At 43.2% G+C, this 26,376-nt stretch overlaps 1 protein-coding gene across 5 annotated transcripts in view; it reads left to right on the forward strand.

Annotated features, from left to right (window-relative positions):
- The window catches only part of LOC119646882, a 270,812-nt gene that overhangs the window by 101,592 nt on the left and 142,844 nt on the right, over positions 1–26,376 (forward strand). For 3 of the 5 annotated variants that reach the window (XM_038047510.1, XM_038047514.1, XM_038047513.1), the window contains exon 1: positions 8,566–9,013. The exons of 1 other annotated variant lie outside the window; for it this stretch is intronic. The gene's annotated coding sequence lies outside the window, so the exon portion shown is untranslated. Of the gene's footprint in view, positions 1–8,565; positions 9,014–26,376 lie in introns of those variants that run through there. One more of the 5 variants, XM_038047511.1, reaches the window with a different exon arrangement.

Here is a 26,376-nt window from a genome sequence, read left to right on the forward strand (position 1 = left end):
AAACCGCCTCCAGGCAACGCACGACCCAAGAGCTGTGCCAAGGTTGAGGGGAAAGGAGCGTTCGGGGCACCTGCGGCTAAGGGGAAACCGAAGCGGCAGCGGTCCTCGGACGATCCTAACTCTTCGATGCAAAAGGCAGCAAAGAGGGCTCGGCCGGCAACGGCTAGACCTATCGAAACCGATGGATGGGTCCTGTATGACGACTCTAATCCATCCGGCTACGATACTGAGCAGTGTGAGCAGCTTAGGAGGCAACTCCTCCTAGCTATAAAGACTGTGTAGGTAGGTGTATACCGTAAAATGTTACCGCTTGAACAACCTCAACACTTCCACCTGGTTGCTGCCAGGCAGCAAAACGGAGAGAGAGCCGATAGGCCGGGAACTTTTCTCCTTATCGGCGTTCCCGAACCCGATGTTAAGAAGGTTCGGGAAAAATCGGCCTGCCGGCTCTACTACGGGCTAGGGACCATCACCTTACAAGTGTCGGCTCCTAAAACCATTGAAGGGGACGTGCAGCCCTGGGCATCTTCATCTGAAGCGTAGATGAGGTGCCACATTTCCGCCCAAGCATGCACTTATCAGTCGCCGGATCAATACCTGTAAGATATTTATATACCTCATACAAGAACCGTGGGTTGTTGGTGGGGTAGTCAGGGGTCTAAACTTCCAACATGCTGACTCATTGTATGCCAATGGAAGCGATCGACCCCGCTCCTGCATGGTAGTCTCAAAAGACTTCCAGGCTAATTTGGTTAACGACCTATGTGATGGCGACACCACATCGGCTAAGTTAACTATAAAAACTCAACAGGGGTGCTGGGGAAGTTCGAACATCAATTCAAGATGATCGAGACTACTGGAGTATCTAGTAGGAACCGATTTGCAGATCCTTAATTTAGGTAATGAACCCACTTTCTTCAACGTGGTCAGGCGAGAGGTCATCGACATCACGGTGGCATCTCCTGACATCACGACTCTGATCGGAGAGTGGAGAGTATCAAACGATATCACACTCTCGGATCAGAGGCGCATTGATTTCGTAATGGGCATGGATCCACCTCCACCCACAGATGGGGTTGTGTATAAAATAGAATTGAGCACCCGAGTCACTATTCCTGGGAAGCGCATCAAATTCATTGCTGGAATTGAGAAGACAACCCAGATGATCACAACTAGCATGAGAGAAGCTTTCGAAGAAAGCTGTCCACTCAAGATGCCAAAGAAGGGTAAAACACCATGAGGCAGCCTCAAAGCTGAAGCGGATTCTGGTCAAAGGACGTAACCAGAAACTGGGTTATTTACGTTTACAGAAGGGGAGGTACACAGAAAGCGATGAAGAAACGGCAAATCATTTGCTTGAAGTGCACTTCCCAGGCAGCATCTAAAATCTAATCTCCTCGCCAACAGGTGCACACAGCCCTCAACCGAGAGACTGGAATGCAAAGTATTAGTAGTTTGTTTTACACCAGACCTTAAAAAGGTCAGAATGGGACATGAGACACGGACGTGTGATATTGCAGCGCAACAAAGCTCCACTTCCATCGTTCAGGAAACCATCAAAATGCTGAAATGGGATGTGCGACCGCACCGGCCATGTTCCTCGGTTCTGCCCTCTCTGATCATCACTTGTTCCGGTCGATGGCGCGTGGTTTGGCTGAGACACATTTAACTAATTTCGAAGTGGTGCAAAATTGTTTGGATGATGAGTGGTTTCCATACAAAGACGAAGATCATTTTATTGTCGTGATAATCCTGTATTGCCAGAGAAATGGGAAAAATGTGTAGCTAGCGTATTCATCATATTCCATTGATAAAAAAACCGAAACTTAGTTGTACACCTAGTAATTGTTCCCAAATTGATAACAGCCTTACAGGAACAACCTGGGAAAGTGTATTAGGAAACGATCCTAAACATACCGTGCTCGACACTCAGTTATAGCCGCTTTATAATTGCCGCTCGGTCATGCCTGTCGTGGCATAGTCGCCAAACTTGAACCCTATAGAGAACCTTTGTTTTCTTGGGCGTCAACCACAGTGATAAGCTTTTGCAGCTTAGTAACCTCTAGGTTCAAAATCTCTAACTTCTCTTGATAGTTCGTTCGATTTTTATGATTTTCACGGAAATGTCATTCTGATTTTTGTAAGGAAAGTCATATCAGATAGGCTTCAGCAATTATAATAACCGTAACCTTAGCAATTTCAGTTATATGAGCATAACGAAGATTTTGCAGTCGATGAATGGGTACCCGAAGTGGAGTCTAGATAATACATAGTCGTTGATTCGGCTTACAATTCTGTATGAAAGCTTAAGTTGTTCAGTCATAAGATTGGAGGTACTCCTTGGTGGCAAATACTCTTGTCAACTTTGTAGACTGTTGATCGTTTAATAGGTGGTGTCGAAAAGCATTGACAACTTTCGCCCAGTTTTCATCTCAATGTTCAGTTCTAACAATTCCAACATGATGGTCCGCGTTGTAAATGAAAAACCGCAAGGATGGAAGACAGTTGGATAACAATTTTTTAATGCGGTAATATTGATGGCTGAAAATCCCAGCCGCGTCGTTTGTGTCAGCAATGCCATCAACTAATATTTAGATGTCGATACTGCTACTTGGTTTTACTTACTAACTGTCTCAGTGATCTGACTTCAGATTTCGAGGGACTAGCGATTTGTAACAATTAGTAGAGACGGGAAGATTGATCGATCAGTCTCAAAGCAAGGGATGAGACTAAGAAACCGACTCTCGGCAGCACGCTAGATGATACCGCGTTTTATGATAGAACTGAGCCGATGACGTTCCCTCAACCTCTATCGTTTATGCAGAACTTGTACTTTAGCGCTAATTTTGTACGCAAGTTCGATATCGCACATGCCTTATTTGCATGATGGAGACGTCAATAATCAACATACTTGTACGCAAGTTGACGCTACATCAGCATGTAAAATTGATGCCATTGCGTTTGTAAATGGAAGGGCTTATTGCAAAGTCCAAGATACGCGCTACTGGAAGTTCATCTCCGGGATCATTGGCTGTCTCAGAAGAGGGAAGGTTATCGTCACTTATTCGCTGATAATATCACTATTTGTGAGAGACATTCCAGTAGATTATGTTTGATAACTCCTTTGGCGATAAGATTGTTTTTTACAATTCTGGGGCAGACACTATATCAGTTTAGGAGTATGCCATTAGGGGTCCGCAATGAGATGCGGTTGATAGACAAAATCCTGCTTGATCACCTACATTGACAAGTCTTTATAGGTTTCGACCGATTGTTTCTCATCACGAAGATATTCGACAAGCACTGATTTCTCAGTAACCCAGCTACCAATATGAGATGAGATAGTTTGTTACGAGAGATTAGAATGGGGGAATTTACCACAATGTTTGAATGACATTATCGGCAATCGATTGATTTTACCTCCAAAGTTCTTCGCGAATCTAGAAGCTGCGGTAGATGATCGATATATGTAGGAGGGTCCAGCAGCTTACAGGTGATTAGTTTTAATACTGGGAGATCTGGTTTAGGGAACGTTTCGTATGTAACTATATTGGTCTTTGGGGCACGTTTCTTTCAACACCAATCTTCAACTAAACATTGTATGTTGTAATTAATGCTGATCCAAAAGACCAAAGAGGAGGCGGATGGAGGACGAACTAATATGGGCCCAAGAAAACTAATTCGTTCCCTAAAAATATATTTCAAAATTGTGAGTATTTTCAATGCAGTGACTGTTACTTTCGCGGTATACTGTTGAAATGGGCACCGATTCTTATTCATTATAATATGCACATACATTGAGCTTTGTAATTCAAAATATATCGAATTGAAAATTACTATGGTTCAAACGAAATTTATATAAGGAAACAAGACGAAAACCGACAGCTCGGTGCTTTAGGTATGAATAATTTTGTGTATTTCTTCTGGAAGAATAGTTGAGCGCACATGTTTTCATAGCTTGTAACGGATTCTTTATGCATCTAGTATATCAAACTACTCATTCTAATGGGATATTGATATTCAGCGTTTTGGGGTTGCAGTAATATAACTGTGACGGGGTTTAAAAAAAAATAAACGTCTTTCGGTTTCATTCAGGGCAGAGGCAACTTATCAGACGATGCTTCACCTCTGCTCTGGAAGCGGCATGATCGAAGGTTGTTTGTCAATTTGTTAATTTCTAAACAGTAAAATTAAAGGGGGTTTATACTCAGTTTCACAAAAACATTAGAATATACTATTATTAACTTTATTTGAGCAGATATCGATATGGAGAGTAAAACCTAGATACTACGTATTGGAAGCTTCATGATTTTCTTAAGATTTTTCGGCATGATAGTTTTCGGGCATGTGTCTGAGACAATTGATGTTAGAACTGACAGTGACTTTGCAAAATACTAATCAAGATATTTCATTTAATATCCCACATGATTATATTCGGTGAAAAAAATGTTACATTCCCCTTTTGCGTGTATGGTGATCCCTCCCTAAACTAAACTTAGAACGTATCTTTTCCAGTGCATGCCTGGGCGTAGAATAATGTTGGCACGTCATAGGCAACAGCAGATGCCTAGTATTTGGAAGACTCTTTAATGAAATGAAGAAATTAGCTTGATAGGAATCAATCTTAACCATTGTGGGGTAGCGCAGGACCTATTCTTGCGGGGAATCAATGAGAAGAGAGTTGAAGTTTCCATAATCAGCGAGGCGAACAATAAGTGTGAGGCCTGGGCTACAAACGTAACTGAAAAGGCGGCAATGTGAGCGTGCGGAAATTAGGCCGTTCAACAGGTGATGGAGTTTTGCGGAAGTTGGATTCATCAGGGAAAAATAGCTGGTATTTACATGTAAAGTTGCTATGCTTTACTAATCGCAATGGCGACAGAAGGCGGAGAAATGCTAGGTATCCTAGCTTCGGATAGAAGAAATCGAAACTCCAAAATGTTAGTGAGACCATATTTGTTCCCGTGGAGTTGGAAATCCGTGAAAATGTTTGAAGGGATGCGTTCGTAGAGATGTTAGTGGGAGACCATATCTTCAGAAGAGGTATCACAAATGCAATCCATAATGAGAGCATGAAGTGCTTCCCCTTGGCGAGGCGGTGAATTTTCGCGGCGTTCAAAGTATTGGTGTAACTAAGAAAATGGGGAGTTGTGGGCTGCATGCTTTCCTGCCAGAAAAATTTGCCAACGATTTACAAGGAGACCAGACTTTAGCGAGATACGTGAAGGTAGACTTAACAAGCCTATACGCACCAGCAAGCTAGAATGCTTTAAGGAACTTTGCGTGGAGACAGGCCAAATCTTTTGGGATAAGCTTACAGGGTTATGAGAATATGAGGAGACGAACACCACAAATCACCTAATGATCAATCGGGGCAACTGTTTGGTTTTCGTCAACCTTGTTCAACTATCGACGCCATAAACGTAGTTTTTAAACTGGCTCGTGATGCGATGTCCTCTAATAAAAGCTGTGCCGTGATAGTTTGGACGCCAAAAATTCATTCAGTTTAGTCATCTGGAAGTGGATAAAAAGTTTATTGGCTGAAACGGGTGCCTTTAGTTACTTGACTAAGCTGCTCGAAAGTTACCTCTCGGAAAGGACACTTTAGTACGATACGGATAATAATAATAATCATTGGCGTAACAATTTAATTCGAACAGGGCCTTGAAGTGTGTTAGAGCACTTCAACGATACACTACAGTACACTGTAGGAGGCAATGTGGTCAACATTGAAAATCAGGTACTCACAGCCGAGTCCATTGATATCCGACATCATGACACGATAACAACTCTCTGCCACCATTGATATTTGAACCGCGACCTTTCGCTACGTCAGCCCAGCGCTCTAACCACTTGAACCATCCAGACACGATATGGATAAGGTAAGCTAAGTAGTGCTCCTTCACAGCATAAGTACTAGAGGAGTCATTTGTTGGGTTCTCTCATGTGGAGAGTAATGTACAATAGGATTCTTGCCCTTCCTGCGCCAAAGGTAACCACGATAATCGGTTTCGCGGATGATCTAGTCGTGGTTGTAGTCGCGAAACAACCTGAAGACGTTGACATGAACCATTAATGCCATAAAAGCTACTATGGCTGGAAATTCGCTTGATTACCAACCTTAGGAATAGAAACAAGATTAGTATTCCTGTTGGTGGGCACATTAGCATGCGAGAGCAATAGGAGGTGGTCAAAGGGTAGTATAGGTCCCAGGGCGAAACGTGGATTGGTACCCACGATGGAGCATAAAACCTGGAAAAATGCCTGCTGAACTAACACCAACAGCTCTACTACCAAACCCTATCTCGAACTCCACGTGGTGACCGCTGGGAGCTCTTTCTTCATGAAAAGCTGCAGACGGAGAGGGATGAAGGCGAGTCTCCCGCGCCTAAAAACGGGACAAATTGTACCAACTGTTCCTCCAGGTTGGGGGTTGGGTAGGGCTGACAACCCTACACGGAAAACAACTTATTACGAAGCCACAACAGGAGCTTCGGACTGGACGGATTACACAACGACGAACCCGACAACAACAACGGAATAATGACTTGCACATTTGTTCATGGAACGTGCGCTCCCTGTAAAGAGATGAAGCTGCTGAGCAGCTAGGCGATACCTTGTCCCAATATAGGATTGATGTAACAGCGTTATAGGAGATGCGTTGGACGGGGACCGGTTTCCTGGAGAAGAGCCGCTACGCCATATATTATAGTGTGGTTTCTTAGTCAGCCAAAAAATTAAACCTGCTGTTATCGGTTTTGAAAATGTAAGCGAATGACAATGCACTCTGCGCTGACGAGGCAAGTTTAGAAATATAACCCTCATTAACGATCACGCCCCTACAGAAGAGACTACAGAGTCGGAGAAGGAGGCAGTAGAACGAGGCAGTAGAATGAACCCTCGACGCCTGTCCCAGATATGATATCAAAATCAGACTTCGAGATTTGAACAGTTAATTAGAGAAGGAGCCCGTATTCAGGTGATACGTTGGCTCTCATAGCTTACACAAAAATACAAATAATAACGAGAGAATTTTGGAAAGCAATCGCCTACACCTAAGTCTCAAAATGAACAAAAAAATACGAGCTACTACTACGAAGTCTAACGAAGGAAGAGAAAGGAAAGCTCTACTTTGCAAGGTTTAATGGAAAAAGGGCACACAACTGAAAAGCTGATGTTCCCCTTTTCGACACACCAAAACGAAGTTAGAAGCCGAAATAGGAGCAATCTACTTTGGTCTCAGCGAATGTCAGGCGTGAAGCTATGGAATGAGTAGGTCAAACTTTGGATGCCATTTGCGATGACTGTTTAAATTGCGGTATGGTGAAATTACCAGGATCAACTACGAGCGCTGAACGTAAAGGAAACAGCGGAATTGATCGTGAAGGTGTGCTTGACCTTCAGTAATGCTTTTTTGAATTGTCACCTGAAAAGCTTCAAGTGTCATTAACCGGCGCGTGGGATGGGATCAGAAACTGAAACACAAAAGGATTGCATTTCGCGCGACCTTGCGGAAACGATATACTAAATGCGAACCGAACGATATACTAAACCGAAAAACCGAAAAGGAGTCGTGAAATTTTTGATAATGACTTGAAAGGGAAGTAATTTCTCCATTTTCTTAAGGTTTTGGGTTAGCTCAATCCTCGTGGTTGATTCCGGTCATCCCGGAAGGATATTTTGCCATACCACATATTACATATGCGAAAATAAATGAAAACACGGTCGATTAAAAAAAAGAGCCTCTCATTCTTTCAATTCGAATTAATCGCCAGAAACACAGCTTTAGTTAAAATTTTAATAAATTTATGAATAAAATTGCTGAGACCAAATATATTGATTTGAAGGCACACTTAACCCGTCAAATTTTGGAACTGGACTTGCTTCAAAGACATTATTTAAAATGACAAAAATTTCTACAGCTAAATAGCTTTTGTTCTTTCAACATTGCGGCAGATTTCCTTGCTAATTATTTTTTTAATTCAGACTGGTTCCTTTTTTTCCCAGTTAACATGTGGCGGATCTTGAAATTCCTGCACCCTCAACAACAAATGTCCTCGGAAAGCATATTTCAAAAAGCATAGCGTCACTCGATGAAGAATGGAATGCTAGCTTATAGTAAGTAAATAGACCTGGTTTATGGGAATTCATAATGTTCGCTAACATACTACATATAATCCAGTTCTTTACAAAGGAAACAGATTAGCATTTTAATTACGCTACAAATCATCCGAAACCCTAGCGTCAACCGTTGATCACATTAGAGCCATTATGATAAGTATCAACATCTGAATTAATGACACTCAGAATTTTATAATAATAGCCGTTAAACGCGCCAAAACCCAGTCATGTTGGGGGGTACCCAACTGCACATTGGCTACACATTGAACAGTTGCTACAACCAAAATTAACTTCTTAAGACCGTCGCGGCTTAGCATCTTAGCGGGCCTAGTGGCTGACTTGGTGGCGGCGGCGGTAACGGCAATCATCTGAAAAGTGAACGTCTTCATCTTCGACCGGGAAAAAGTCCAAATCGCAAGATTTTTGAATCAGTTTCGAGTCGTGTCTTCACAGGTGAACAGCAAAACACCTTCATTACCAACAAAAGACGTGTGTACGTGCCAAAAGGTGCCGAACTTGAAAGTTTGCCTGATTTTCATTTGGAGTCTTCCTTGTAAGATCGCAGTAACTTGAGTTCGGGAGCGTTGTATCTTGTTTAGCCGCTTTTCAAAAAAGGTTGATCTTGCAAAAGTCGTGAAGATATCAATATCTTCGCATTTTTCCTGTTCTGCATTTGAATGAACAAAGCACGATTCTTGTAAAAAGTGAATGTGAATAGTGAGTTCGTTATTTTCCTGCATTTAAGTAGTGTACTTAACTCCTTCTAACTTTGTTTTATTTTTCCGGTTTACTTTGCTGTATCTGAAGTGAGATTTTAATCTGAATTCCCTCTCGGTGACACTAAACTAAAATATCAACAATAACATAGTAAATTACATCTCAAGATCGCACGGTATGTACCATTTCGACTTATATTTAGTTAAGACAATGTCTACAATTATCCGAGAGAATAAGCAAAGAAACACACATTCTAAAGCTAAGGTCTTCTCGGAGACTGCTAGCGGATGCTGGCTGTAGGATGTGCGCTATTTGCTTGCATTCAGGTGTATTGAGACGTTATTGTTTGGTGAGAGATTCGTAGCGTTCTCATGCATTCATTAGCCCAATCGGATAGTTGGATTGTGTGCGATTTACACACTACGAACATTTTGCAAAGTGCATGCAATGTTTGCATTCCCGAGAAGATGCATATCCACATATTTATGTCTATTTATAGGCAACTTCACTGGTAAGCTAGCACCTTACTCGCGGAATGCCAGTGCAGTTCCCTAGAGCTGAATTTTACTTTGAAAAGTCTCCAACTGTGATTTTGGTCGTAAAAAGGAAATAAATCAATTTAAATTAATAAAAGTCACAACTTTGTCATCTAACACCACATCTTCGAATTTGCATTTTGTCTACGTTGTTTGCTGTTTGGGTATTGCTGGCGCAATGATACCATACCCCGTCTTTATTTAAATAATTTCAATTGAATTCAGGATTCAAAATATTTTTTATTGCAGTAATAAAGTTGTTCGATAGTCATAATTTGCTTGCCTTGATAAGCACAATATTGCAATATTTCATTTCCGTTTACCTTGATAACACAACATTTCAACCTTTCATATCATTGTCACGTCCAAATTTTTGATCTTTGCAACAGTTGCAAGGTTCCAAAATAGAAAGAACAGTGGAGCGAATTCAAAATTTATGGGAAGCACATTGTGGTTAGAAACTCAAGGTCATCAGCCAAAGTTCATCCTTTCCGCATAGTCCTAGCAAACCATGGCTCTGACGTTTGTATTTGGTTACCGAAAGTAAGTGCGGCTCAACTTCAAGGAACGATCAGCTTTTGAAGTGACAGTTTGGAGGGAACAAATCAGAATCCTCAACATGATTTGAGCATGCAGTAATCCTAATGGTAATACAATGATCTGGGTTATTTACTTGAATGCGATCACAATTCTCAAAAACCAGCTCTTAATAGTCGGGGTCTGTAGATACATAAGAAAGCCAACGAAGCCATGCTTCCTCTATCATTGCAAATGAGTTATCCTACCTTCTGGATTAATTGCAAATGAATAATCGTCACTTAAGTTTAGGTTCGGGGATATTCCTAATAGAGAATAGTCAAACTGACAAATTCGTTAACTGGGATTATTTCAATTACTTTGATTCCTTGAATAATATTCGTAACGGAACGCAATCCTTGAAGAAAGGATATTTACCATCTTGTGCGTATGTGTGTGTGGTGGTGGTCGAGAAGCTATAGCTTCTGCGCACTCAGGCTGTGGTGGTCCATTGTACTCGACACCCCCTTGTAACGGAATATCCCAGATTCGTTAATCTACCGCAGTATTTCCGTTAGTGAATGTGATGTTACTCGTTGAAACTGGAAAATATGGGCACCGAAGATCTGATGTCTCATGCGTCCAAAGTCGGCGCATTCACATAGGAAATGCTCCTTGGATTCCGCTTCCTCATTACAGGAGGGACACGTATCATTCCTATTCTGAACATATGTCCAATAAGTGAATTATGGCCCGTCAGAATGCCTACAAGACCCTTGTAAGTCTTCCTGCTTTTGCACAGGATAAACTTTGCGGTAAGTTTGGTGTATCTAACAGCATTTAGTCTCTGCTACCTGTCATTGTGGGACGTTTGTTCCCAGTTTTTGAAGACAGCCTTAGCCAATGTTACTGATACTCCAATTGCTGGTTCCAGGTCCTGGAATGGGGGAGGTTGAGCCCATCCAAGCATCCGAGATTTCATTTCCCTCTACACCACAGTAACCAGGTACCCAGAGTAGTTCGGCCGTATTGACACTTAAGATAGAGTTCAAACGGTTTCTGCATTCCTCAACGATCGTTGAGGTGATCGAAGGACTACCCAACGCCCTCAATACAGCCTGGCTATCACTGTGGTTTGCGACACGATCAACGGCTCGTCAATCATCCAGTTTTCCGCCTTTAGGTTCGCATATACTTCAGTTGAAAAACCGTTGGATATTGCCCCAAAGGAAAAGCCGATTTCTCCTTTTTATTCGAGCGGTAGACTCCGGCTCCAGAGCCCTGTTCTGTTTGCCCATCTGTGTTGAAGGTTTTCGTATATCCCGGCACGCATTCCTCTGGGACTTCCCAGTTCACGCGCCGTTTCAAGATTACTTCATATCTTCAACCAAACAGATGCATGGGGACCTGAGAACCGGAAGGCATTGTGAGGATTGGATTCAGTACTCCCAATAACTCTTCCAATACACTGTGCCCCCACATCCGTTGTATCACCATAGATCTAATCGAATTAGTCTACGAGCTGCTTCTTTGCAATTGTTTGAGTAAATATATCCAGAGGCTGTAAATTGAGTAATGCATTTAAGGCTGCGTATGGATGAGGATGATCCAGCCCGGACAGTCTATAAGGGTAATATCTATGGTAGAAAAAGAAGACGAGGCAGACCCTGTCTGAGATGGAGCGATGGCATAGGTCAGGACGCCAGACAGCTTTTATGCATATCGAATTGGTGGACCTCGGCGCAAAACCGGGATGTCTGGAGTTCCTTATTAAGGCAGGCCTAGACCGGATACCGGTTGTTGCGCCGTTGATGATGATGAGGATTTAAAACTGCATCGAATGTGGTGCTCATGGCGCCAATAATACCCAGATACACAGTTCTTTGCAGTAAGGGTAGTCAATAGTCCTTATGTCAAGGTCTGGTCAAGGTCTGTCTGAACACCCCATAAGCTGTTAGAGGTCGTTTCAACTTGATCACTACATGTTTGTTCCAAAGAAGCTTTTTATCTAGAGTGACTCTCAGATATTTCACTTCTTCGGAAAGTTGAAAGGTTGTACCCTTCATCTCTGGGAGGTAAAGTCCATACAAATTTCTCCGTTTTGTGAATAATACCATTGTGCTTTTATTTGAATTAACTGAAAGACCTTGGCTGTGGCAACAACTGCCTATCAGATCAACAGCACGTTGTGTATTTCCACACACCGTTCCAAGGTCCCGATCAACAGTAAGCACAACCACGTCTTCAACATAAGCTTTAGCTTGTTTTGGCAAATTTTGCGGTTGGCATAATAGTGAGTCGATCAGCATATTCCATAGAAATGGCGGCACTCACTTCCTTGGGGGCAGCCTTTCGTTGCTTCTGCTCTTAGATAGCGATCGACACCCACTTCAGCACACAGCAATCTCTGCGTTAGCATAGCACGGATCTGCTTACTTAAAGTAGCATCAACACCATGCGTTCTGACAGAATCATTTTTGAAAAGGCACACATTTTCTAATTTTTCACAGCAACATGCGAAGTATCAAAAATTACTAGCTCAAATGGTAGGGTCATAAATATGAGGAAATTTAGACCAAATTCTGCACTGTCGATTGTGATGTGTTTCCAAAAACAACAGAAAACTTTTACCTTCCAATATCCTCAAGTTCTTAAAATATCATAGGATAGGTGATATTAAGTACAAATTTGGTTTCTTTTCTCGAAATCCTCAACATTACCAAGGATATCAGAGTTAAAATTTCGCAAAAGATTACCCTATTTTTATGCAATTTTCCCACCATTTAGACTCCCATAAAACTACTACACAGAACCGTTTGTGTATATATTTATATATATTGTACATTAAAATTTTGAATTTTCCTCTGTTTAAAGTGAATCTAAATTTTTCCTCAGATCTTTTTTTTGTTACACAGGATTTTTGGAACAACTCGGCCCTTTTCTGATCCCTGAAAGAGAGATCCTCAAAGCATTTTGTTCCCACAAAATAATTGAGACAAAATTGCGATAAATTTAAAAAATACTCTTTCAATAAAAAGTTGGGTATTTAAATGTTATAAATAAGCCTTAATTTTGAAAAATGTTCCAAATGATCAGACCCTTCGTTCCGTTTTTAAGATTTTGTGTAAACACAAAACCTTATTAAAATCGGTTTACTGTCTGTCTGTCTGTCTGTCTGTCTGTCTTTTTTTTTTTTTTTTTTTTTTTTTTTTTTTTTTTTTGAGGAGGTGGAAATCTTCAAAAGACACTGGTCTGGACACACCAGCGTGTGGGATTTTTACCCACTAAAACCACCCCCGACTCCCTCCCTGCCCCGCGGAACCACCATAAGGTATTACATCACGGGGCGGAGTCAGCTCACTCTAGCTTAATCCCATTTCTTCTATACGCGGTGCACGTGACCGCGTTTTTCTCCTTTCCTCTGCCTTTCGCAATTTATCTTGAATTGATGCGATCATGGAGTTTACCGCATCCCAATTCTCTTGATGTGCTAGCATTTTCGGCACTAGATTTTCTGGTACCAGCACCTCTCCTAGAGTCTCCTCTAGGTTCCTCCTTTCTTCCACAAATCTCGGACAGTGGAAGAATACATGCTCTGGGTCCTCTGGGACTCCATCGCAATTTGGACAGTCGGGTGAGGTCTCCAATTTAAACCTGTGAAGGTATTGGAGATATCCTCCATGTCCCGTGAGAAACTGGGTGAGATTATAATTAACCTCACCGTGTCGTCTCTCCAACCACTCCTTGATGGCAGGAATGAGCCTGTGAGTCCACCGACCCTTTCCCGAGCGTTTCCACCGCTCTTGCCATCTATTTATGGATCTCTCCCTCTCAGCCTTCTTCGTCTGCAATAAGGGAGAGATTGGCTTCGCATGGTATATATTCGCCATCTCATCTGCCAAGATGTCAATGGGCATCATTCCAGAGATGACGAATGCTGCATCATCTGAGACAGTCCTGAAGGCAGAGCATACCCTCAGAGCTGTCCTCCTGTAGACTGCATTTAGTTTGCTAGTGTTAACTGACATCCGCAACGCCTCGCTCCAAAGTGGGGTCGCATAGAGCATGATTGAGGTCACCACCCTGGCTATAAGCAACCTAGAGGTATGCCGTGGCCCTCCCACGTTCGACATCATCCTGGCCAGGGCCATACTGGCAGTGGATGATTTATCACAAACGTACTGTACGTGTTGCTTATAGCTGAGCTTCCTGTCTATCATCACCCCCAAGTATTTGATGGCCGGCTTGGAAGTGATGATAAGATTCCCGACTCTAACACAGGCGTAATTTCTCTTCCGGCGCTTCGTGATGAGGACCGCTTCCGTTTTTTCCTCCGCAAGCGTCAGACCAGAGCTCTCCAACCAGCATTTGACAGCACTGATTGCCTCGCTTGAGTATAACTCAGCATCTTCGAGATGCTTTGCGACAACAACCAGTGCAATGTCATCAGCGTAACCCACCACTGTGGCTTCCTCCGGAAGGGGAAGATTAAGTACATCGTTGTACATGATGTTCCACAGTAGTGGGCCCAATACGGAGCCCTGCGGGACACCCGCGGAAACGACGTACTCCTGCGGTCCGTCATCAGTGTCGTACCAGAGCCTCCTTTCAGTTAAATAACTATCGACAATTGCGGCGAGGTAGGCGGGAATACCAACCTTCGCTAGGGATTTCCGGATTAGATTCCAATTGGCCGAATTGAATGCATTTTTCACATCCAGGGTTACTACCACGCAATATTTGCTGGTACTACCCTTTCCGTGGATTGCATCTTCGGCCAAGCCAGTAACCAATTTGATGGCATCAATGGTTGATCTGGCTTTACGGAATCCATACTGCCGATCTGAAAGGCCGCCTTGGCTCTCAACTACTGGGAGTAATCTATTATAGATTACCCGCTCTAGCATTTTGCCCACCGTGTCCAAAAGACATATGGGTCGGTATGAGGATGGTTCACCTGGTGGTTTACCAGGCTTAGGCAGAAGCACCAACTTCTGCCGCTTCCATATCGCTGGAAATATTCCCTCGGACATGCACGCTTCGAACAACTCAGCAAACATGTCCGGCCTGGATTTCACGGCAAGCTTAAGGGCCTTATTCGGTACTCCGTCCAGACCCGGTGCTTTATTGTCTCCTATTCTGCCGCAGATCTCCAGGAGCTCGTCTCTGGTGACTGGCGGGATTGCCGTCACATTCAGAGGTGGTTGGAATGTGTCGGTGTTCTCCTCTTGCTGGGGGAATAACCCCTGGATGATTTTCAACAAGAGGGCGGGGCACGTAATCTGCGGAGACGAACGGCCTCTAAATCGTCCCATCACGATTCCATAAGCTCTCCCCCACGGATTTACGTCCGCTTCTGAGCAGAGCTCCCTAAAGCATTTCCTCTTGCTTCGCTGGATGGCGAGCTTGAGGGTTTTGCGGGCTGCCTTGTAGGCGCACTCTTTCTGCCCTTGATCGACTCTACCTACCGCCCTCTGAGCCGCTCTTCTGGCTCGGTGGCAGGCTGATCGAAGGCCGGTCAGTTCATCATTCCACCAGTAGTTTGGTCTTCTACGGGGGAATGCGCACCTCCTAGGCATGGACGCGTCACATGCTTTGGCGATGCACTGAGCCAGATGGACAGCTCTTTCCGTAGAGGCGCCTGCTATATCAGGTTGATCCAACCACACCTCTAAGAAGCTCTGCTCATCCAAAGATTTTGCAGACCAGCCTGAAATCTTTTTCCGTTTGAGGCATGATAGCTCTTTGCCCTGAGGTTCGACACATGTCTCAAAGAAAACTGCCTGGTGATCGCTGTGGGTGTAGCGTTCGCTGACGCACCAGGACATACCACGCGCCAGCGAAGGGCTGACAAAGGTCAGGTCTACAACCGAGCCTGATCCCCCTTTCTGGAAGGTGTTTACAGCACCTTCGTTAGCCAAAACTATGTCCATCTGCGCAAAAGCTTCTAATAAACTGCGCCCCCTAGCATTTGATTCCCTACTACCCCACTCTAGGGCCCAAGCATTGAAATCACCAGCAATCACCTTTGGACTTCGTCCCTTCGCGTCGAGAACAAGATTATCAAGCATTTGCTCGAATTCAGGCAGTGTCAAACTTGGCGGGGCGTAGCAGCTGTATACATATACACCACTTATTTTCGCCCACACGAAGCCACTGCCTGCCTGACTTGCAGTACATTGTATGGCATGTCGACCGCAGGCCCATATCGCCGCTCCACCAGTCGAATCTTTGACCCATATGCCACCGTGGCGGTGTCTATACGGTTCGCTTATGATGGCGATTTCCATCTCAGATTCGAACGTGGCCTGCTCAAGTAAATCCTGAGCGACCCTGCAATGATTCAGGTTTATTTGAATAAACCTCATTTTCTCATTGCAGTGAGCGTCTTCCTAAATTCTGGACATTTACCACTCCCGGCAATATGCCGGTTATCCTGTCCCTCTTTTACTTCGCACAGTAGGCACTTGGGGTCCCTATTGCACTCTCTGGCAATATGGCCTTTCTCCCCACACCTTCTGCATCGATCGGATCGATCAATGCTGCTGGTGCAAGCCTTCGCGAAGTGTCCAAACATGAGGCATTTAAAGCACCTCTTCAGTGAAATTTGTTCCCTTAAACGGCAGACAACCCATCCAATCCGAACCCTTCCGGCAGCCAATAACATCTGTGCTGCCTCCGCTGGTACTCGTATTGTGGCTGTTTGAGTACCACCATAGGCTTTTCGTAAGCCCACAATAGACTCCTCGGTGAGTTCTTTCAACTTGAATTGCTCCTTCAGAGCAATACAAATTTCTTCTTTCGATGTTACTTCATCGAGATCCTTACATTGAAGGTAGATCTCATGTTTTTGGGCACGCACTGCGGCATTCTCCCCAAGTGAGTTTTTCACTTGAGTGCGAAAGTCATCAGTTTTGCCCACGCTGGATCTTTTCAGCTCGAACATGAGATCCCCTTTCTGGGTTCTTCGGATTCGGTTTACATTTCCGCTCAGATCTTTTAGGTCGGGATCCGCTTTGACCTTTTTGAGTATCTCCGCGTAGGACAGATTGCCCTTACTGGAGATAACAATTACATCTGGACGAGTTCGCACTTTTGCCTTTCGTTCCGCTTTTTTGTTGGTAACTTTAGTCCATCCATCGTTTTCGCTGGTCTTAGGCTTCGCAACGTTGGTCGAGTTTCCTAGATTCGCTGTACGGTTTCCTCCTTCTGACCTGTTGGTGTTGGTTTTCCGGATGTCCTGTCCGCCTTTTTTTCTCTTAGGCGCCTGCTGATTACTTAAAGGATCCCCCTCTTTTTCACGTACTCGCTTATTTCGCTGGGATTCGATGGTAGTACGGTTAGGCGTCACTTGGGTCGCTTGTGATGCTGTTGGCACAGCGGGGTTCGGCGTGTTCTTATTATTCTTTTCCTCCATCTGTGATCTATTATAGAGAACTCTAATAGCCCTCACCATATTCTTTATGGCTTGGTGCACGTTGTGCTTGTCCTTGATAAACTCGGACAGCTCAACTATTTTTGCCCCAAGCTGGGTGAAGGGTAATTCCTCCGGATCGGGACTCTGCTCCCTATAAGTCCCGGCAGGGTTACTCCTTTTACATGGTCCTTCACTTTTGGCCTGTACTTTATCCTTCATCGTCTTTGGCATTGGTGGAGATCTCAAAGTTGATGAGCTTCTTTTGAATGGATCTCTTCCTTGTTCCTGGAGCACCTCCTGCTGTCGAGCATCTTGAACATGTGCGGTGGGTGTTGTCACGGTTTTTGTTGTCCAAAAAGCTGCTTTTAGTTCATCTTTGTTTGGTCTTGTTATTGGTGTTCTCGGTAAAGTCGTACTTCGCTTGAATACTTCCTTCTCCAGATCCAAATCACTTGTAGCATTATATGCCAAGGTGGCCAAGTTGTCCACCACCAAGGCACTGCGGTCGAGGGATATCGACGACCGGGAGCCCGCTTGCTCACTCCCAAAAGCCGCCGGTACTGGGGTTCCGAGCCCCTGCACCGTAAGTTTCCTCCTTCTCTCGTCTTCCATGGTGGTTTTATGTTCTGGGTATCCTTCCCATAGCCATTTTGGTCCGCGCACCAGAGATGAGCAAACACTAGCCCATGCACAGTCAGAAAAGAAAAGTGCATGAACACATATTTACACATCAATAGGTATGCCCCTATCCGCCAGCTGGGGTCGCGCCTGATGGGAGATCTGGCCACTCCTCTGTCTGTCTGTCTGTCTGTCTGTCTGTTCGTCTGTCTGTTTGTCTGCCTGTCCGTCACACGCATGTTTCTCGGAGACGGTTATAGTGATTGACACCAAATTTGGTAGAAAGGTGGGAAATGTAAACGCTCACGCATATAGTGAGTTACATCCCTTTACGACGAATTTAAGGGGGGGTCCCCATACATGCAAAAGAAGGGTGTAAATTTTTTTTCATCAAATATAATCATGTGGGGTATCAAATTAAAGGTCTTGATTAGTACTTTTCGAAGCTGGTTTTAGTTTTGACTTTTGCTGAAAAGCTGGGGAGTGCGGGTGGTTGAAAGTGGTCATTTTTTTAACGAACCCATTCTCTGAAACTACTTAACTGAAAAAATCAAGGGGCTGCCACTATATGGTGCCTAAGCTGCGAAATACCCTCCATACCGATAACTGTTCAAATAAAGTTAATAATAGTACATTACTATAATTTTTAGTAATTGACAGGAAAACCCCCCTTGAGTTCACCCTCACAATCACAAAATTTTGCAACAATGTAGGCTACGGTATAGATCATGATCCTGTCAAATTTGATGAAAATCGCACTATTACTAACAAAGTTATACTAGGTCAAAACTGTCGCTCCTCTGCAAATTCAAGACTATAAATGTCAATATCACTTGAAAGTGGCTATTTTCACATAATATATGCATATTTTACGTGCTACATGCTAATGGGACAAATGCACACTCAAATCTTTTTATAAAAGAAATACACAAAACCTTTCATACCTGAAGCGTCTAGCTTCCGGTTTCCCGACTTGTTGCATCTGCTTTTGGTAGTTCAGTATATCGCCAAGGTTATGTGTATTTTTCACCTAAGAGATAACATCCCCGCTATAGTCATATTGCTACCTTTTATATACCACAATATTTGGGTGAATATTCTTCATATTTTTAACAGTCTATTTTGAGTGATCGCTCCGAGATGTCGAGCTTCAAAACTGGTTGTTATATTTTGAGATTGGATTCCGTATCGCATTATACATTTAATGTTTCAGATCAATTTTAGAGTCTAACTGTAATTTTAAAATAATTAAGACTTGCTTTTTTCTATTCACTAGTGATATTCATTAGGGTTGCAAAGAACGATATTTCGGGAACCACTTGTTCCCTTCATCAATGCTAACAAGTCCTGGACTTGTTAATATAAATATAATATAATATATAAATGCACATATCACTAGCAAGTAAAAAAAAGCAAGTCTTAATTTTTTCAAACTTGTTGTCTTTCCAGTCAGTATATATGTTTATGTATACATGTTGGGGGTGGGATGTTTCTTTGTTAATCATAAAGGTATATGCCTACAGCTCCCCCTTTGTGGAACATGGAACATCGACTCAGTCTCGTATTTTGTACTGCCCTCTTTATCAACATTTCATTTACAAAGAGATAGTTTCATTATCGTCACACCTTGATAATTTCTCCTATTTAGAGTCAAAAATCACAACCGATAGCAGCTATGACGATGAAATTCGCGCTCGGTTTTGGCTGCCATCAAAGCCTACTTCAGCTTACAAAACTGTTCCCCTGTTTTGTTGGAAACGTCTCACCATAGGGTCAAAACTCTCTGCTGCTCTGTACAAGACAATGATTTTGCCAATCCTCATGTATCCCTCGAAGACTTGCGTTCATAAAAAGGAAAATTGCGAACTCTTGGCCGCGTTCGAGAGAAGAATCCTCCGAAGAATTGTTGGCCCCCTACATGAGGATGGACGATTCCGAAGCATACACAACGACGAAATCTATGAGAGATAACAAGACCGCCTGGTTGCGAAAGTCTGTAAGGGCATCTATGGTAGAAAAAAAAAGACCCTGCTTGAGATGGAGCAATGGCGTGGGCCAGGACGCCAGGCACCTCGGCGTAAAAACGGGTGTTTCGCCATTAATGATAGATAAGTTTACATCAGGGGAAAAATATAAACATCCATAACCGACTGAGATTTGAGCTCGGGGTACGTTATTCTACATTGTATTCTTGGATCTATGGGGTGTAGTGCCTGGGTTAAATTACTTTACCGCGAAGATTTAATTTGAAAGTTTGCCAGGCAAACCGCTTCGTGTCTTTGCCGGTGTTAATTAAGGAAGCGTTCTCTCGCCGTTCTTCTTTGTTTTTGTTATGGAGACTGTCACACGCAACCTCCAGTGCGTTATGCAGATCATGGTCCCCTAGCTTCTTATTATAGAGCACTTCCTGTTGAACTGAGCGTTTTAAGTAACTCGAATCAATGGTATCAGCGAACTGTGAACTACGTTATGAAATTGCTTCATACATCAGCGCAATTTAGATGAAGTGGCGACAACTGAAGTTGTAGCCATCGTGAAAAACTTGAAAGAGACCGAAATACGTCTCTAAGAGCATGTTATTCACGCTGACGAGAACTCACTAGCTAAGATTGACCTGAGCATCGGAGTCGATGAGAAGCGACCGAAAGGTTCACGGAAGGTAGGTAGGCAGATATCAATGGCCGCTCCGAGGAGCCCAATTTGCGCTGCGGTACTCTGTTTTGACGCTACAAACTCGTTATACAATATCTGGTGTGGTAATCCAGCAGACTCAGATCTTCGGAGTCTGCCCGTAGCATTTAGGAGAGAAGGCGGTTTCCCTATCCTGCAATTAGAAATCTCCCTCAGGTGCACCAACAATGGTTTACCCAGTATATATAGGCTGGTATTAGCTAAAGTTGGAGAATCGCAAAGGAAGTACTTTACGGCTTTTCCTTCTTTTTCGCAGCTTCGACAATGCTTGTTAAGTTAAGCCTACCGAAAGAACGATGCCTGCTGAGGACCCGATCAATGCTTTATACATTGTGAGCTTTATTTCCTTGTACACATGTACATGTACGGATGAAATGTATATCATCCACTCTCTCGGATGATTTGTATCATTTATCATTTAGATATACTGGCATCTTTCGCCACATATCCCGAAAAAATTGTCTAAAGGAGAGATATTGCATGATCGTAAAATCAAGCGCCCATTAAAATGGTTTTCCAATGAGCTCAAATTTTCACGCTATATGGCAAGTAGGACCATCTTGTTGCAATCGACACTTATTAAGCTCTCGGACTTTAATTGTGAGCAATTTGTTAGGTTCTATAGCAGTCAGCATTGACAGTTACGTTTTGCCAGGCCTGACTTTTGATGTTATTATTGGGGTCCAGAACTGATCCAACATTTTTCATTATTGAATTTAATTCGCTTGTATTTGTTTTTGCGGTAAAAGTGAACTCCTCTAAAAAAAGGTGTGTGGAGGGAAGAGATTGCTCCTGATTGGTCCTCCCTGGGACCTTTCAATAGCGAAAGTGATAGCTGGGGTTAACCTGCTATTCCGATTAAATAATCATAATAATCTAAATACCTCATCGATATCTTGCTCTGATGAGAGTTCTCGCTGTCGCAATTTCTCCTATGATATAAACACACGCCAAGGATGCTAAATGCAGTTCGTTGCTTAATGAAGGTATGAATACTGCGGTGGAGAAGACCAATTAATGATATGAAGCTTTTGACCTGCTTCTGTTCTCTATAGTTATATTGTCTAGACTATGGTCTCCAATAGTTTCAGAGTTAACCGCTTTTTGCTTACCTTTGCGTTGAAGTCGCCGAGTATTATTTTCACGTCGTTCGAGTGTAATCAATAACAACTATAAAATTTGTGTCTTACTGTCGCATTTATCTTCCGCTTGAAAATATGTGTTGGTTAACTAAATATTGAAAAATTTAGTTTTCATTCGTAGCGCAACGATTCTTTCTTTTTTCGGGTGATTTGAAATCTATGCTGTTGCAGGCAAAATTCTTGTGGACGACAAAAGCGTTCCAGATTTTTTTTCCTGATTTTAGAAATAGTATGTGTTTGAGATTCAAATACTTGATATGGTTCTAATCCACCTTATAATGGGGCACAGCACGTCAACCACCTACGGTTGAAATGCGTTTCCAGTTCCCTGTAGGACTTCCTGAAAAAGTTGCGCTCCTCCTCAACTATTCTGCGCCATGTGTTTCTAGGGTGACCCACTTGCCGGCAATCTTCAGACAGTGGATTCCATTGCATGCCGTTGTCACTGAGCCAAGCGACATTCAGTTTGGTGTCATCGTCAATAGATACCAGGCACCTAAGATGTATAAATTGATCAACACCTTCGATGCTCTTCTGTTAATGCAGATAGGAAGAGCGCGATGAACCCTCAGACTGAGAACTTTGATTTTGTTGGTGTTTATCTTCAATCCGACTGTACTTGCCTCTCTTTACAAATGCGGAGTCATTTCACCAAGGAAATGTTGGACTCTGTTTGGACCATAAATTCTTTTGAGATTTTACCTCGGTGTTGCCCTGATAATAGCTATTATTTTTTCGGAATTTCCCCTTTTGCGTAAAACAATCCAAATAAACTCTCTGTTCACGCTTCTTGAAATCGATGGAGGGCAAGTGAAGTAAAGATCTAAACTCCACGCACTGGTCCAAAGTGATCCGCAGGCTGTTGATGTGGTCCGCGCAGGATAATCAAGTGCGAAAACCAGCCTGCTCCTAGTCGTTACCGAGTATGCTTTATAAGCTACTCTCGTTGATAGTAAGTAATTAGCCACGAAAGAACTAGATTAACAATGGAAATCTTTCGCAGACTCAGTCAAATATACCATTCCAGCAATCTTGAGTGAAGTTGTTGCTCTCTTTAAGGAACCTATGGCCACATCGCCAACTTAGTATCTGCCTTTTTCAGGTTTTGTTTTCAACAAAAATGTTAATAAGGTTTTGAAAACAAAAAAAAAAACCTTTTTAAAATCGGTTCATCGTAGGTCTGTTTATCCATCTTTTTTTCCTTCGAAAGACACAGACCTGGATAAGTTAGGGTGCATAATCTTTACCGACTAAAACCACCCTCGACTCTTCGCATGACCCGTGAACCTTTCTTCGCCCCACATTTTCTGGTACCAGCAGAGTTTCTTTTATGTTCTTCCTCTCTTCCAAAAATCTTGGATATTGGAACAATAAGTACTCCCCATTGCAGTTTGAACAATCCCGTGAGAAACTAGGTAAGATTATAATTAATCTTACCGTGCCATTTCTCCAATCACTCCTTAGTAGCGAGGGTTGCCGACGCTATTGCCATCTATTTATATATCTTTTCTTTCGGCATTCTTTGTTTGCAATAAAGGCGAGATGGACCTGATGTCGTATTTGTTTTCAGGATGTCAACCGAAGCCATTCTCGAGACGACGAATGCCGCATCATCTGACACAGCTCAGAAGGCGTAGTGCACCCTTAGAGCTGTTCTTCTATAGACTACACTCAGTTTGCAGTTCCTCTGCCACACATATTAATATTATACATTGTTACATTAAGTTAATCCTGGATCCGTAGAATTTTGCAGTAATGTAGGCTTTAATACAATATATATCATCTATTGGTTTGGTGAGAATCCGAACTATTATTAACTTAGTTATGGTAGGTGAAACTTGCCTCTCCCCTCTAAAATAATTACTTTTTACGAATAATAGGATCACCGTGCACCCAAATATTTTTACATAAACAATCAATAAAACCTTTCATTTCTGAAGCATCCAGTTTCCGGCTTCTGACTTATTTCCTTTTTTCGGCCGTTTTATTTTGAATATAAAAAATAGCAAAAAATAATCAAATCTCAATTCTATCTACCTCTTAGATCGGGAGTCAAGAGTTAGTAGCCATTCATTTTAGATTTTTAGGAAAGCAAAAAAATTCGTTTCTTCAATCGATGGTTTTGACCTCTGCGTTAGAGGTTCTTGACCAAACTATTCGGATGTGTAGCAAATTTATCAGAATATATATAGTCCTTTTCTTCTTAAATCTTCTTTTTATATTATAGATAAGACCTTCGAGTCATAGTGAATACTGAAGTTTCTAATGTTTCGCGGTGCGGAAGTCATTGCGCTCCGTACCCTAGGCTGCAGCTTTTGAAGAATTTTGATACTGGATGTCTGAGCAGAAGCCCAAACTGGTGCGCCATAAGTCCAGATTGATGGAACCGTTACTTTGGAAATTAGTATTTTGGATTTCAACTGTGGCTTGAACACTTTGTTAACTAGCCTGAATAAATCTCAAGTTGACTTTCTGGGAAGAGTCGGTTATGGTTACAGAGCTAACGGTTGGTGCCCGTGTACCAAGCCAATTGCTGCGAAAAATGAAGCAGTTGGGTAGTGAAAAAGTCGCCACCCAGCTGTTACAGTCTTTGTGACTGCAGAGATTTCCGGAGAGCATACAGGTGCTGGCATACACTGCTGACAAAATTCACTTACTTGGTGGCTTAGCTGCAGCGGACTATGGCAGAAATAACAGCCATCGTTTCCAAATTGGCAAAGATGGTTGGTGCTGTACGGTTGAGAAGCAGGACTAGATCACGGTTAGATCCACATACCGAAGAGGGCGATCGGGTAGTCGGTCGTCGGAACCCTCGACAATTACTGATGCAAGCTGCTATCATAGAGTCGCGGAAGAAGGCAACGAAATATGCTAGTCCCTGTACCTCTGCGCCAAAAAAATTGGACCTGCCAGGAATTCGGGCGAAGAACTTCCGAAAAGCAAACTTCTCCCATCCCATTCTTCCTGCATCTCTATCATAAATTTGCGGTATTCAATTTTAAGACCCTCGGCAGCGAATTGCTCGTCGATCCGCACATATCGCTGTAGGCAGACAGCCATGATTCGAGGACTTCGATGAATAGCCAGCCACTGTGAACTGCAGACTGCCGTATTTTCTTGACCTTAGACTTAGTCAGATTCTTGCAGCTCCCGAAGTCATCCCTTAAATGGCGATAGGCTCACCTTTGGGACTCTTCAAGTTTGCTAGGTTGAATTTGGGCTGTGAAATGCGGTGCAACTTTTCCTTTACTACGAAACTCCACTTTTGTTTCATTTATTTGGATGATGCTCTAGTTGCGTCTTCCTCTGAGTCCGAGTATTTAGAACACCTCGAGTACATTTTGCAACGCCTCCTTGAGCCTGCTTTTATACCCAAAGTTGAGGAATTGCACACCTGTGGTTATGATTTCCCCCTGCCACTAGACAATCCCTAAATGGACCCAGTCAAAATGCAAGCAATTTCAAGGTTCCCGCTTCCGAAAACAATTAAGGATTTAAGAAGGCCTTGGGTATGTTAAGGCTGTATCGCCGTTTCTCGCCCAAGACTGCACACCTTCAGTCGATCCTTAACGTTTACTGGTCTGGGTCAAAGACCAAAGATTCCTGGCTGATTGCAGCTGCCGTTCAGGGGTTTGGGACCACCAAGCAAAAGCTGGCGGAAACAACAATTCCGGCATTCCCTCAGCAAGAAGTATTCGTCGATACCGCAGACATGCCCGTAGTGCTGCCGTTCATCAAAAGGAGCTGACCCTGCTCAACGGAACTGCCGCACCTACGATCGTGAGTTATTAGTAGCGTACCTCGCAATATTTCAGGCCATCCACGAAGTAAGACATTAATTCTTGGGCCAGAAGTGCAATAGTACAAAACATGTGAGGATAGAGATAGGCGCGTTCCCTTCGTCCACCAAGCGCTTCTATACAAGCCATCTCGATAGAATTGGCACGGTTTCAGATATTACCTCATAATCATCGGTAATTTTGTGCCGCAGCCGTCTGTCGAGAGTGGATTCCACGCTTCGGTGGAGGAAATACAGTTCGAATCCTCGCTTGTCTTAGAATTGGACAAACTCTTTGGCTTTCGACGCCACCAGACAACCATGTAGCATCCGCAGTATAATAGCACGCATAGAAAATGGCTTAGGATACTGAGATCCGCTTTAAAGGCCCAAGACGATCGTTCTTGATCACAAGTTATGGTATCCGCTCTACTTGGCGCCAATCGCGAAAAATTTGCTGCAAGTCCTGTGGAGCTGCTAGGGGAGGAAAGGGAGAATTCGAGACTCCCCAGCGACCGTATACTCGATTTTAGGTCGGTTATTAATGCCAATGAATTATTGCGAAAGCACGATCACCCGCCAACGATGCGAAAAAGTCTTGACGACATGCCCTAGGATTTCGACACCTGCACACATGTCCTAATTAGGACGGTCCCCTCCCGTAGGCCGCTGTAGGCTGCTTGGCTCCTTACGAGCAGACAGTCTTTCTGCCCAAATGCCTGTCTGTTTGTCCGGCACACGCATTTTTCTCAGGAACGGTGATATCCAGTGGTAAAAAAGTGGGTGAAAACTTCGGAACTGTTTACACACGTTTGCAGTGAATGACATCTTTCTATGTTG

This window comes from Hermetia illucens, chromosome 1, assembly GCF_905115235.1.
Source record: "Hermetia illucens chromosome 1, iHerIll2.2.curated.20191125, whole genome shotgun sequence".
NCBI lineage: Eukaryota > Metazoa > Arthropoda > Insecta > Diptera > Stratiomyidae > Hermetia > Hermetia illucens.